Genomic DNA, 15844 nt, shown 5'->3' on the forward strand with positions numbered 1-15844 from the left:
CTTCTTCCTGCATGGTACCCCAAACAAAAGGCACATCTTTCTTTGTAAGCTCATTGAGAGGTGCAGCAATGGTGCTGAAATCTCTCACAAAACGCCTATAGAATCCAGCGAGGCCAAGAAAACTCCTCACTTGTGTGACCGTTTTGGGCTGCGGCCAATTCTCAATAGCTTCAATCTTGGCTTTATCAACTTCAATTCCCTGTGGAGTAAAAACATAGCCAAGAAACGATACTCAGTCGGTGCAAAAGGTGCACTTCCCAAGGTTACCAAACAAATGTGCATCACGTAGAGCAATAAAAATAGCATGTAAATTATCCAAATGTCCCTCCAAATATCTGCTATAAATCAGTATATTATCAAAATAGTATATCATCAAAATACACTACCACAAATCGTCCAATGAAAGCATGTAAAACTTCGTTCATTAATCTCACAAAAGTACTAGGTGCATTAGTTAACCAAAAAGGCATGACTAACCACTCATATAATCTGAACTTAGTTTTAAATGTTGTTTTCCATTCATCCCCCAATTTCATACAAATTTGATGGTATCCATTATGCAAATCAACTTTAGAGAATATTGTAGAGCCGCTCAATTCATCAAGCATATCATAGCCTAGGAATAGGATGGCGATAACGAATGGTAATATTATTAATGCCTCTACAATCAACACACATACATGATATACCATCCTTTTTCGGCACTAGAATAATAGGAACAACACAAGGACTAAGGGATTCGTGTATATAACCTTTGTCAAGCAGCTCCTGTACTTGACGCATAATCTCCTTCGTCTCCTCTGGATTGGTATGGTATGGTGCACGGTTGGGTAATGATGCTCAATCCCTCGAATGAGAGGTAATCTCGGTGGCACGTCTTGTGGAATGACGTCAGCGAACTCTTGCAAAATGTTAGTGACAGCAGGAGGCAAAGAGGAAGGCACGTCCTCGAATGAAAATAATGCCTCTTTGCACATAAAAGCATAGTAAACAGATTTGCTAAAATCTAGCTCATCAATATCAGATTTGGTGGCAAGTAAACATGCACTTTTCAATTTAATTCGAGAAGCAACACTAGATGGTTTATTATTAGGCTTCATTTGTTGCTCAAATTCTTTTGCCACAATCTGATTTTCACTCCTATTTTTCTCCTGTTTTGCTTTACTAGGTCTATTAATATCATCTTTCAAAATGGAATCAGGAGTCATAGGAAGCAAAGTAATATGTTTATCCTTATGAACAAGAGTATACTGATTGTTTCTACCATGGTGTACAGAATTTTTTATTAAATTTCCATGGTCTACCAAGTAATAAGGAACATGCTTGCATAGGTACCACATCACAATCAACATAATCAGCATATGTTGAGATACTAAAATGCACACGAACAATACGTGTTACCTTAACCTTGCCGCTGTTGTTGAACCATTGGATGTAGTAAGGATGTGGGTGTGGTCTTGTGGTGAGAGATAGCTTCTCCACCATCTCCATGCCATCCAAGTAGTTACAGCTCCCTTCGTCTATAATGACGTGCACAGAACATTCCTTCACAACTCCCTTTGTATGGAACAAATTATGCCTCTGATTTTGCTCAGCTTGTGTGACCTGCACACTCAAAACACGTTGAGCAACTAAACATTCATACCTGTCAGCATCTTCAGGAGCCATGTATTGCGTCTCCTGATCAGAATCATCCCCACTGTGTTCTTCACTTGTAATAAGAGCCAAAGTCTCCTCATCATAGTCACTAGCGGACTCATACCCACCATCCTTAGTAGCAATCATCACACGCTGAGATTTGCATTCTCGCGCATAATGTCCTCTTCCCTTACAACGATGACAAATAATATCACTTGTGTGCCCTGTTGATGCCATGGAAGAAGAAGAGCTCTGTGCAGGCCCGACAGGTGCGCTCTCTGCAGATAGTGGTGGTTGTGCCTGCTTTTTTGTATCACGGCTGGAGGTGGAACATGATGGAGGTGCTGGTGCAGTGGAAGTAGAAGATGCACACGGTGTCCATGATGAAGGTCGACCTGCAGAAAAGTTAGTTCTCACCAATGCTTGTAGATCCTGTATTTCACGTTCAGCTTTACAAGCAAGATGGAATAAACGAGTGATATTAGTATACTCCTTATACTATAGAATGGTATGAATCTCTCTATTTAACCCACCCATAAAACGTGCAAGCATAGTTTCATTCTCCTCAACAATACCACATCTAATCATGCCAGTTTGTAATTCCTGATAATATTCTTCTACAGAATTTTTCCCTTGTCTCAAACGCTGTAAGTTTTGAAGCAATTCACGTTGATAATATGGTGGAACCCAACAAGTACGCATAGCAGTTTTCAAAGCAGCCCAAGTAGCTGGAATAGGATATAATCTACAATGTTCAGACCACAATAGACATGCAAAACTAGTGAAAGCACAAACAACAGCAGCAACCCGTCTCTCCTCGGGATATTGTAAACATGTAAAACGTTGTTTAGTTTCTAACTCCCAGGTAAGATATACATCAGGAATGTATCTACCCTCAAACGGTGGAATATTCAATTTCAGTTTAGGAATATGTTCATAATCTCGTACCTGAGGTGGTGGTGGAGGCGTACCGTTGCGAATATATACCTGAGATCGACCTGCTGGTGGTGGTGCTGGTGGCTGCACGTAGTTCTGATTTTGATCAACCTCATTCTCATAATAGTCCTCCACCTCTGCAGTACCAGCAGGAGCTACAGAAGCACCAATAGCAGTAGCAGCGGCACCAGAATTTTGTGTCAATTGTGTCCAACTTGGCGTCCAACTTGGTCTAAATTGTGTTCTCAATGTCATCCATCCTCTCCAATGCCTTTCCAAAGCTGACCATCACGTCTTCCACCTGTTGACCCAACATTTGATGAAACTTATCATGAAGCTCTTTGTTCGTCATGTTCTCCCAGTCAATCTCGTCGGCTTGTGGTCCTGCCATAGTTAGCAGCAATAGAAACATACAAGAATATGATCCTACAGACTACTGGAAAATGGTGGTGGTGGGGTGTCACAAATCCGTCAAGCGAATCTCAAATTCTTACCAGTTCTTACCTAGCAGCATGAGGTAATTGGCAACCGTTGTAGTCAAAACTCTCAAAGCTTGGATAAAGCGATTACCAGGGAGAGTCAAACGCACGACGTAGATGTATGTGGAGCTGGGAAGGCTTATAATATGGTAGCAAAAAGGGTCAGCAATAATCAATTCAGAGATGCAAAGTTGAATAAACACTCAACGACAGTACTGTGCTGGTCCTAGGCTAGACCGTGCTAGAGACGCGAGCCTAGAACACTAACAAAATCACGGCACTACACGTAAACAAGGGAAAATCACACTCTGGAAAAAAATCGCTTTTTTTGCGCTCTGTTTTTTTGCGCTCCTCTTTTTTTTCGAAAAATCACTATAATGGTGAGTGTCTCAAAACTCTTCCCAGGTCAAACTGACAGGATGGGCACAAAATTATTTTGACATTTTTTTTCGAAAATCAGGGCAGCGACGACAAAAAAGTGCGACAAAAAATCACTATGATGGCAAATGTCTCAAAACACTCCCTGGGACCTAAAAATAGGATAGGGAAAAAATATTTTCGGTCACTGAAATTTTGGCTTAAACCTGCTCGGGTGTCTCCAGACTTTTTTTTCCGAAACCTACTCAGGCAAGGAAACACGAATCGGAAATTAGATGGCTCTCGAAAACAAACCTAATACGAAAGGAACTCGGATTGATGGTGGATATATGGTGGTAGGATATGGCAGCGGTGGTGGTATATGGTAGCGATGGTGGTATATGGATATGGATCGGTGGTATATGGCAGCATTGGTGGGATATGGGTGGTGGTATATGGCAGCATTGGTGGGATATGGCAGTGGTGGTGGTATATGGCAGCGTTGGTGGGATATGGCAGCGGTGGTGGTATATGGCAACAACGATGAAGATGGTGCGGCGGTGGCGTGACAAACTGTCACAGAACTCGACACTCTAAAGGACTAGATGCTAAGACCAGCAACTAGACACGACGATGCAACCGCAAATTCAACAAAGCAAAACCCTTAAAAGATCATGCAAAGGCTCAGATTGGTTCGGATATGAAGAACTAACCCTATTTTTTGTGGCTTTTTTCGTGGACTGTAGGTATGAAGAATAGACTCGATCTAAACTACGAAAAACTGTAAAATCTCACCGAGCAACCTGGAAATCTGATACCACTTGATAGAGGCAAAGGTGTCCCAATGTTTCGATGAGATGGATGATATCATTTTCTGTGGGAGTCGACCTTGACTATCCAACTACGGACGTGCGAGACGTTGCGCCTTAGCAATCGCTAAACCAACTGCCGAGGGTTATTGACCACGCCGGAGCACAATCAACCTGACCACGAAGGTCTGTTACCTGCGAGCAAACAAGAACAAGCAAGAAACTAAGATTGCAATCTGGATATTGCGAATATAAGAGGAAAGCTTTATTAATGAAGGTGGGGTTCTGTGACACCTTTGTCTGGACGTTGAACACAAATGAGGTACGCGAAGTTGCAGCTATGGCGAACTTTTAATCTAAACAAAACCCAAAGTCTAAACGACGCCCTAAGGGCTGTATATATGGAGGAAGAGGGGGGGAATTTCGTGGCCCTTGAGGGAGGGGTCCGAAACCAACCCTAACTCTTGTTTCCCCACACATACGGACTCTAAAAATAGCCTATAATCAAGTATTTCGAAATTACATGGGTCTGGCCCAATAATAAGGTGACGCAACACCTAGAATAGCCTCTGGATGAAAATAATGAAGTAGCATCTTGTATATTTCGTCCAAGGCTTCATGCACTCATTATGGTGGCTTCCACGTCCAGAAATCATCACTTGTAACTCCGTTCTTGTTCCCCTTGCACATGCCATCATCTCCATGCTTGTTCTTGCTCCAATGTTCATCCTTCTCCAAGCAAGGCCCTTCATTTGTAATCAAAACAAATATATCCAATTTAGGCAACATCATATTCTCATGTACATTAGAATCATTACCAAGAACTGAAAGTACCTGGTAATTTAATTGGCGTGCATGGGCTCGCGTAATTGGTCCAGTATGTATAGTAGCTGGGGCTGTGGGTGTAACAATGGTATTGATGTCCTCATCATACTCCGGGCCTCTTGGCGCAAGCGGGGAGTATTTTTTGAATTCGCACGCTCGCCGCGAGCAGTTTGAGTACTTGTGGGTCCGACACGGACTTCAAATGACAAAATTATGATCGTTTTAGTTAACGTCTGTCCATTCTATGGCAGTCCTTGAAAGTACTTCATTTTCCCATGCGCTTTTTGCCTGACCGCCTCGAAATTTCTTTTCCTCTATAGTGGAGATATCGTTTCCACACATATATTGACCGATGCTAGGAATGCCCTTTTATTCTTGGCTTTCAAGCGCATGAGTTACAACATGACATCCGGCTAAAACAAGGAGAATAAGGCATATAACCAGTGGATTTTTTCAATTTACGACCAAATGAGATTGCCCAGATCATAGAGCATCTGTAGAAAGGCACGTTTCTCCATACCAGGGGGCTAATGTCTATAAGCTAGATAATCTCTCGAATTTCCTTCAAAAGGAAGTGCCAATGGGTTCAGAAACTTGTACGAAAAACATCGACGAATGATGTTCTTTTACTTTCAGGGCTAAAAAGTCCTGCTTAAAGCCGAATTTGAGGATACCCCAGGCCTCCTGGCACAAGCAGGGAGTATTTTCTGGATTCCAACACTCGCCACGAGCAGTTTGAGTACTTGTGGATCCAACACGGACACCGAATGACAAAGTTATGACCGTTTTAGTGAACATCAGTCCATTCTATGGTAGTCCCTGAAAATACTTCATTTTCCCGTGACCCTATTTGCCTGACCAACCCGAAATTTATTGTCCTTTATAGCGGAGATATTGTTTTCACATATCTGTTGACCGATGCCAGGAATGCCCTTTTGTTCTTGGCTTTCACGCGCATGAGTTACCGCATGCCATCCGGCAAAACCAAGGAGAATAAGGCATATAGCCGCTGGATTTTTTTTAAGTTTATGGCCAAATGAGATTGCTTGGATCATAGCGCACCTGCAGAAAGGTACGTTTGTCCCTACTAGGGGGCTAATCTCTTAAGCAACATAATCTCTCGAATTTTCTTCAAAAGGAAGTGCCAATGGGTTCATAAACTTGTCCGAAAAACAGCGGTGAATGATGTTCTCTGACTTTCAAGGCCAAAAACTCCTGCTTAAGGCCGAATTTGAGGGTACTCCAAGCCTCCTGGTGCAAACGGGGAGTATTTTATGGATTCGCACGCTCGCCGCGAGCAGTTTGAGTATTTGTGGGTCTGGGATGGATTCCGAATGACAAAATTATGATCATTTTAGTGAACATCTGTCCATTCTATGGCAGTCCTTGAAAGTACTTCATTTCCCCGTGCGCTTTTTGCCTGACCGCCTCGAAATTTCTTGTCCTCTATAGTGGAGATATCGTTTCCACACATATATTGACCTATGCCAGGAATGCCTTTTATTCTTGGCTTTCACGTGCATGAGTTACAGCATGCCATCCGGCTAAAACAAGGAGAATAAGGCATATAGCCAGTGGATTTTTTCAATTTACGACCAAATGAGATTTCCCAGATCACATAGCATCTGCAGGAAGGTACGTTTGTCGCTACCAGGGGGCTAATGTCTATAAGCAACATAATCTCTCGAATTTCCTTCAAAAGGAAGTGCCAATGGGTTCAGAAACTTGTCCGGAAAACAACGGCGAATGACGTTCTTTGAATTTCAGGGCCAAAAAGTCCTGCTTAAGGCCGAATTTGAGGGTACTCCAGGCCTCCTAGCGTAAGCAGGGAGTATTTTTTGGATTTGCATGCTTGCTGCGAGCAGTTTGAGTACTTGTGGATCCGACACGGATTCTGAATAGCAAAGTTATAACCATTTTAGTGAACATTGGTCCATTCTATGGCAGTCCCTGAAAGTACTTCATTTTCCCGTGAGCCTTTTTACCTGACCGCCCCAAAATTTCTTGTCCTCTATAGTGGAGATATTGTTTCCACATATATATGGACCAATGCCAGGAATGCCCTTTTTTTCTTGGCTTTCACGCGCATGAGTTACAGCATGCCATCCGGCGAAAACAAGGAGAATTATGCATATAGCCGCTGGACTTTCTTCAATTTACGACCAAATGAGATTGCTCGGATCATAGAACATCTGCATAAAGGTACGTTTGTCCCTACCAAGGGGCTAATATCTATAAGAAACATAATCTCTTGAATTTCCTTCAAAAGGAAGAGCCAATGGGTTCAGAAACTTGTCCAAAAAACATCAGCGAATGATGTTCTTTGACTTTCAGGGCCAAAAAGTCCTGCTTAAGGCCGAATTTGAGGGTACTCCTGGCCTCCTGGCACAAGTAGGGAGTATTTTCTGGATTCGCATGCTCGCCACGAGAAGTTTGAGTAATTGTGGATCCAACACGGACTCCAAAATGACAAAGTTATTACCGTTTTAGTGAACATCGGTCCATTCTATGGTAGTCCCTGAAAGTACTTCATTTTCCCGTGACCCTTTTTGCCAGACTGCCCCGAAATTTCTTGTCCTCTATAGTGGAGATTTTTTTTGCACATATATATTGACCGATGCCAGGAATGCCGTTTTGTTCTTGGCTTTCACACGCATGAGTTACAGCATGCCATCCGGCAAAACCAAGGAGAATAAGGCATATTGCCACTGGAATTTTTCTAAAATTTACGGCCAAATGAGATTGCCCGGATCATAGAGCATCTACAGAAAGGTACGTTTGTCCCTACCAGGGGGCTAATGTCTATAAGCAACATAATCTCTCGAATTTCCTTCAAAAGGAAGTGCCAATGGGTTCAGAAACTTGTCCGAAAAATAACGGTGAATGATGTTCTCTGACTTTTAGGGCCAAAAAGTCCTGCTTAAGGTCGAATTTGAGGGTACTCCGGGCCTCTAGGCGCAAGCGGGGAGTATTTTCTGGATTCACACGATTGCCGCGAGCAGTTTGAGTACTTATGGGTCCGACACGGAATCCGAATTATGATCGTTTTAGTGAACATTTGTCCATTCTGTGGCAGTCCTTGAAAGTACTTCATTTTCCCGTGTGATTTTTGCCTGACCACCCCAAAATTTCTTGTCCTCTATAGTGGAGATATCGTCTCCACACATATATTGACCAATACCAGGAATGCCCTTTTATTCTTGGCTTTCACGCGCATGAGTTACAGCATGCCATCCGGCTAAAACAAGGAGAATAAGGCATATAGCCGCTTGATTTTTTCAATTTACGACAAAATGAGATTGCCCGGATCATAGAGCATCTGCGGAAAGGTACGTTTGTCCCTACCAGGGGGGCTAATGTCTATAAGCAACATAATCTCTCGAATTTCTATCAAAAGGAAGTGCTAATGGGTTCAGAAACTTGTCCGAAAAACAGCGGCGAATGATGTTCTTTGACTTTCAGGGCCAAAAAGTTCTGCTTAAGGCCGATTTTGAGGGTACTCCATGCCTCCTAGCGCAAGCAGGGAGTATTTTCTAGATTTGCACGCTCGCCGCTAGCAGTTTGAGTACTTGTGGATCCGACACGGACTCCGAATGACAAAGTTATGACCGTTTTAGTGAACATCGGTCCATTCTATGGCAGTCCCTGAAAGTACTTCATTTTCCCGTGACTCTTTTTGCCTTACCGCCCCAATATTTCTTGCGAGGAATTCCCTTCTGTTCTTGGCTTTCACGCGCATGAGTTACAACATACCATCCGACGAAAACAAGGAGAATAAGGCATATAACCGGTGGATTTTCTCAATTTACGACCAAAGGAGATTGCCCGGATCATAGAGCATCTACAAAAAGGTATGTTTGTCCCTACTAGGGGGGCTAATGTCTATAAGAAACATAATCTCTTGAATTTCCTTCAAAAAGAAGTGCCAATGGGTTCAGAAACTTGTTCGAGAAACAACGACGAATCATGTTCTTTGACTTTCAGGGCCAAAAAGTCCTGCTTAAGGCCGAATTTGAGGGTACTCCAGGCCTCCTAGCGCAAGCAGGGAGTATTTTCTGGATTCGCATACTTGCTGCGAGCAGTTTGAGTACTTGTGGATCCGACACGGATTCCGAATGACAAAGTTATGACCATTTTAGTGAACATCGGTCCATTCTATGGCAGTCCCTGAAAGTACTTCATTTTCCCGTGAGCCTTTTTGCCTGACCGCCCCAAAATTTCTTGTCCTCTATAGTGGAGATATTATTTCCACATATATATTGACCAATGCCAGGAATGCCCTTTTTTTCTTCGCTTTCACGCGCATGAGTTACAGCATGCCATCCGGCGAAAACAAGGAGAATTATGCATATAGCCGCTGGACTTTGTTCAATTTACGGCCAAATGAGATTGCCCAGATCGTAGAACATCTGCATAAAGGTACGTTTGTCCCTACCATGGGGGCTAATATCTATAAGCAACATAACCTCTTGAATTTCCTTCAAAAGGAAGAGCCAATGGGTTCAGAAACATGTCCAAAAAGCAGCGGCGAATGATGTTCTTTGACTTTCAGGGCCAAAAAGTCCTGCTTAAGGCCGAATTTGAGGGTACTCCAGGCCTCCTGGCACAAGCAGGGAGTATTTTCTGGATTCGCCTGCTCGTCACGAGAAGTTTGAGTAATTGTGGATCCAACACGGACACCAAAATGACAAAGTTATTACCGTTTTAGAGAACATCGGTCCATTCTATGGTAGTCCCTGAAAGTACTTCATTTTCCCGTGACCCTTTTTGCCAGACTGCCCCGAAATTTCTTGTCCTCTATAGTGGAGATTTTGTTTCCACACATATATTGACCGATGCCAGGAATGCCGTTTTGTTCTTGGCTTTCACACGCATGAGTTACAGCATGCCATCCGGCGAAACCAAGGAGAATAAGGCATATTGCCACTGGAATTTTTTTTAAATTAATGAGATTGCCCGGATCATAGAGCATCTGCAGAAAGGTACGTTTGTCCCTACCATGGGTACTAATGTCTATAAGCTACTATAAGCTACATAATCTCTCGAATTTCCTTCAAAAGGAAGTGCCAATGGGTTCAGAAACTTGTCCGAAAAACAACGGTGAATGATGTTCTCTGACTTTTAGGGTCAAAAAGTCCTGCTTAAGGCCGAATTTGAGGGTACTCCGGGCCTCCAGGCGCAAGCGGGGAGTATTTTCTGGATTCGCACGATTGCCGCGAGCAGTTTGAGTACTTATGGGTCCGACACGGACTCCGAATTATGATCGTTTTAGTGAACATTTGTCCATTCTATGGCAGTCCTTGAAAGTACTTCATTTTCCCGTGCGATTTTTGCCTGACCACCCCAAAATTTCTTGTCCTCTATAGTGGAGATATCGTTTCCACACATATATTGACCGATACCAGGAATGCCCTTTTATTCTTGGCTTTCACGCGCATGAGTTACAGCATGCCATCCGGCTAAAACAAGGAGAATAAGGCATATAGCCGCTTGATTTTTTCAATTTACGACAAAATGAGATTGCCCGGATCATAGAGCATCTGCAGAAAGGTACGTTTGTCCCTACCAGGGGGCTAATGTCTATAAGCAACATAATCTCTCGAATTTCTATCAAAAGGAAGTGCTAATGGGTTCAGAAACTTGTCCGAAAAACAGCGGCGAACGATGTTCTTTGACTTTCAGGGCCAAAAAGTTCTGCTTAAGGCCGAATTTGAGGGTACTCCACGCCTCCTAGCGCAATCAGGGAGTATTTTCTAGATTCACACGCTCGCCGCGAGCAGTTTTAGTACTTGTGGATCCAACACGGACTCCGAATGACAAAGTTATGACCGTTTTAGTGAACATCGGTCCAGTCTATGGCAGTCCCTGAAAGTACTTCATTTTCTCGTGACTCTTTTTGCCTGACCGCCCCGATATTTCTTGCGAGGAATGCCCTTTTGTTCTTGGCTTTCACGCGCATGAGTTACATCATACCATCCGGCGAAAACAAGGAGAATAAGGCATATAGCCGCTGGATTTTTTCAATTTACGACCAAAGGATATTGCCCGAATCATAGAGCATCTACAAAAAGGTATGTTTGTCCCTACCAGGGGGGCTAATGTCTATAAGAAACATAATCTATTGAATTTCCTTCAAAAGGAAGTGCCAATGGGTTCAGAAACTTGTTCGAGAAACATCGGCGAATGATGTTCTTTGACTTTCAGGGCCAAAAAGTCCTGCTTAAGGCGGAATTTGAGGGTACTCCAGGCCTCCTAGCGCAAGCAGGGAGTATTTTATGGATTCACATGCTCGCCTCAAGCAGTTTGAGTACTTGCAGGTTAGACACAGACTCCGAATGACAAAGTTATGACCATTTTAGTGAACATCGGTCCATTCTATGGGAGTCCGTGAAAGTACTTCATTTTCCCATGACCCTTTTTGCCTAATCGCCCCGAAATTCTTGTCCTCTATAGTGGTGATATTGTTTCCACATATATATTGACCGATGCCGGGAATGCCCTTTTGTTCTTGGCATTCACGCGCATGAGTTACGGCATGCCATCTGGCGAAAATAAGGAGAATAAGGCATATAGCCGCTGGATTTTTTCAATTTATGACCAAATGAGATTACCCGGATCATAGAGCATCTACAGAAAGGTACGTTTATCCCTACCAGGGGGGCCTAATGTCTAGAAGCAACAAAAACTCTCGAATTTCCTTCAAAAGGAAGTGCCAATGGGTTCAGAAACTTGTCCAAAAAACAGCGGCGAACGATGTTCTTTGACTATCAGGGCCAAAAAGTCATGCTTAAGGCCGAATTTGAGGGTACTCCAGGCCTCCTGGCGCAAGCAGGGAGTATTTTTTGGATTCGCACACTCGCCGCGAGCACTTTGAGTACTTGTGGATCCAACACGGACTCCAAATGACAAAGTTATGACCGTTTTAGTGAACATCGGTCCATTCTATGGCAGTCCCTAAAAGTACTTCATTTTCCCGTGACCCTTTTTGCCTGACCGCCCTAAAATTTCTTGTCTTCTATAGTGGAGATATTGTTTCCACATATATATTGACCGATGCCACGAATGCCCTTTTGTTCTTGGCTTTCGCGCGCATGAGTTACAGCATGCCATCCAGCGAAAACAAGGAGAATAAGGCATATAGCCGCTGGATTTTCATCAATTTATGACCAAATGAGATTGCACGGAACATAGAGCATCTGGAGAAAGGTACATTTGTCCCTACCAGGGGGGCTAATGTCTATAAGCAACATAATCTCTCGAATTTCCTTCAAAAGGAAGTGGCAATGGGTTCAGAAACTTGCCCGAAAAACAACGGTGAATGATGTTCTTTGACTTTCAGGGCAAAAAAGTCCTGCTTAAGGCCGAATTTGAGGGTACTTGATGTAGGATAGAACCCTAGACGCCCGATCTTTCACGTTTGGAGGGAATCCTACCAAGAATATGAAGAACACGGGGAAGAATGGAGAGAAATCACGAGGGAAACACTCAAGAACAAGTCCAATCACACATCCACTAGACAATCAAACACAAGATCCACAAGGTACATGAACAACAGAGGGAAAGATACAAGGTAAGGTTCATCTCCAAGAGGAGGTCTTGATGGTATATCCCGCAGGATCGTCTCACATGGAGGTCTTGAACTCCATGGGAGTGGTGGTTTCTCTCTCTCTCTCTCAAGAGTAGAGGAAGGTAGGATCAAAGCTCATATACAAATGAGCTATCACTTTGCTAACCCTAGAAAGGATGAGGGGGAGGTCTATTTATAGTCTAAGCCACAAAGGGGGAAGTGGGAGAGGGATTCAAGGCCAAAGGCCCGGTTGCGCACAGGCAGTGTCGGACGTCCGGTCGGGATCGGACGTCCGGTCGCTCGCGGGGGTCCGGACAACCGTAGGGTGTCAGACTTCCGACGTTTTGGCTCTGGACAGGTGGCGCCGGTCCTCCGGTCAGCGTTGGTCGTCCATGCGCTGGGACTTGTCGGTCGTCCGGCCGCTGTAGATCTCCTGGCTGGTCCTGGCGTGGTCGTGTCGGACGTCCGGTGGACGCCAGTCGTCCGGGCGCTGTATAGTGTCGGACATCCGGTGGCACATCGGACGTCTAGCCACTGTAGACTCCGCAACTCTGTGTTCTTCCGTCTTCTCTTCAATGCTTCCCTCATGGATGGTGTAGTTGTTCCTTGGCGCTTGCACTCCTCCTCGTTGTCCGTAGCGTTCCGACAATACCTATGCATGCACACGAGTGGAGTGTCAAGTAGTATACCATCCCCAAAGGGGTCAAGTGAACACGTGTAAAGGAGAAGATTCACCTTTATGTATGAGAAGTAGAGGTCGCACGTGTCACTTGCCAAATGGACTCTTAACATGGTGATGCCTGTAGGATGCTCTGCATCGTCCCCTCCCCCTTGGAAAAGATCCGACCTCAGATCGAAAACCAAATCATCATGGGAAAGAGATGGCGGTAATGTGTCAAAGTGGTCGGTCACCAAGCACTCATCGTCTAGTAGCTCGAAATGGGCACTCCCCTATGTCTCACCGTCTTGTGATTCCTTCAAAAGGAGCAAATAGAACAAACACTTGGAAAAACAAATGTGGTTAGTGCAAAACCAAGCATTCAAGAGGTGATTCACCAAACAAGTGTTGTCATCATGCAAAGCATATGGTTTGACAAAGGATTGTGACATGGCATATAAGCACCTAAATTGAGCAAAATCAAAGATATCATTGGGACAAGCATGTAAATGTGAGGTAGTGATGCAAATATGTGTGACAAGAGAAAAAGCATCTACCTCAAGCTCATAGAAAGTATTCACAAATTGCTCAATGAAAGGTCTATGGTAGGCATAAGAATCATTCACAACACCGAATAAAATGAAGTGTCTAAACACATGGGTCAAGTGCAAGACAATCCAAGCATAATGTGCATAGGGTGTAGTGAATATAGTGTGGCACTCAACACAATAGAAAGAGCAATTGTTCATCATGTGTGAGGCAATCAAGTCAAGCATGTGACAAGCAATGGGACATGGCATATGTGAAGTGATATTGGTGCAACCAACCATATGATAGTAGCAAGTAGTCCGAGAATTGGATGCAATACACAATGTATATATGCCATGAAGCATGGAAATGCGAAAATGGCAAGCCGAGGCAAGATCTCTAACATGTGCGCAATCAAGTGGTCCAAGATGACCAATAAGCTTCATGGTGCAAGCAACACAAGTAGTATGATCCTCAATATCCATGCTCAAGAAGGATGTCACCTTGAAGGCGTGTCCTTGTGCATTCTTTACAATGCCGAAGTGGTAGGGAATATGGTGTAGAAGTGAGTCATGGTAGAATGTAAGAGGCTCACTCTCAAGAGCTCTAATGGTCAACTCATGTGAAGTGGAAGTCGACACGAAGTCCAAGTATCCTACACATGCACACAACAAAACAAAGAACCTACGCACATGGTAGATAAACACATCATCTATCATGATGGTTCTCATCTTTTGCACATAACCATTAGAAGCACAAGTGCATGAATAATATGATGCAACAATGTGGAGATTCATAGCACTAGGTATATGGTGCAAAGAGGTAAGACAAGCATGCTTCACAAGAACTATGTCAAAATCTCCAATTATACGCGAGAATGCTATGGGGCCAGTCTCATTAGGAAGACTAAAAGCATTGTTGCACTCAATACATGTTAAATCATCTAGCATGAGAGAAGCAACATATGGCGATATATGACAAGAAGCAATAACAATCATGTGCAAAGCATGGTACATCAACCGCGTGAAATGAGCAAGTATGAATCATGGGTGATTCAACATGAGCAAGCATAGTAATCAAGTCATGCAAACTGGTGGAGCGAAGATGCAACACACTAGAGTAAATCATGGCAATCATGTCATGTTAGCAAATACTAGGCATAAACAATGCACATGACATATCGCAAGCACGAACACAAAGCAAGATGAAAGTATCATCATAGGTGCGGTGCACAAAGCAAACATGGCAATAACAAGCAATATCTCCACCAAGCTTGCAAATACACATACAAGTACTAGAGTCAATCAACATGTGTAATGCAAAGCATGGGTCACAAATGCATGGTAAAGGCATAGTAATGAGCATATCATGCAAAGTGAACATGGCAAGATGGGCATATAATATGTAATGGACACCAACCCATAGCCAAGTGAGGTCCATGTAGAATGAATGCGCGAAGTCGTTGCACGAAGAGAGCGGTGGGAAAAACAATCCACGGGATCCCAAGTCCTCATTGCTCTCTAGAGCTCATTTTGTCAACTCGTGGGATTGCGAGGTGGATAAGTATTCATGGGTGCCTACACAAAAGAGACACACACCAAATAAATTGTGCGCGTGGTAAATGTACACATCATCCATCATGATGTGTATGTGCACTTTAGAGTTAGCACAAGATAAGCATCGCTCAAAGTAATTTGGTGCATGGTATATGAACATGTCATCCATCATGAAAGAATAGTTATTGTGTATGACATGATGGGGACACAAATGGAGAATGCAAGTATATGGCACATCAATAGCATGTTTATTCGTGGGGAGCATAATGTGCACATAATTATTGGGATCATGCAATGAATGGGATGGATCAAAATCTCCTAAAATGTATGAGGAAACTATGTGGGTCTCCTCATGAGCAATATCGGAAACATCATATGGAGAAAATGGACAATATCCAAAACAATGCATATCCGAAACTAGGTCGTCATTGCATGGCTTATGAGATAAATGATGCAAAGGGAGCATATCAATATCATCACAAGAAAAACAA

This window comes from Triticum dicoccoides, chromosome 1B (genome assembly GCF_002162155.2).
Source record: "Triticum dicoccoides isolate Atlit2015 ecotype Zavitan chromosome 1B, WEW_v2.0, whole genome shotgun sequence".
NCBI classification, from domain to species: Eukaryota; Viridiplantae; Streptophyta; class Magnoliopsida; order Poales; family Poaceae; genus Triticum; species Triticum dicoccoides.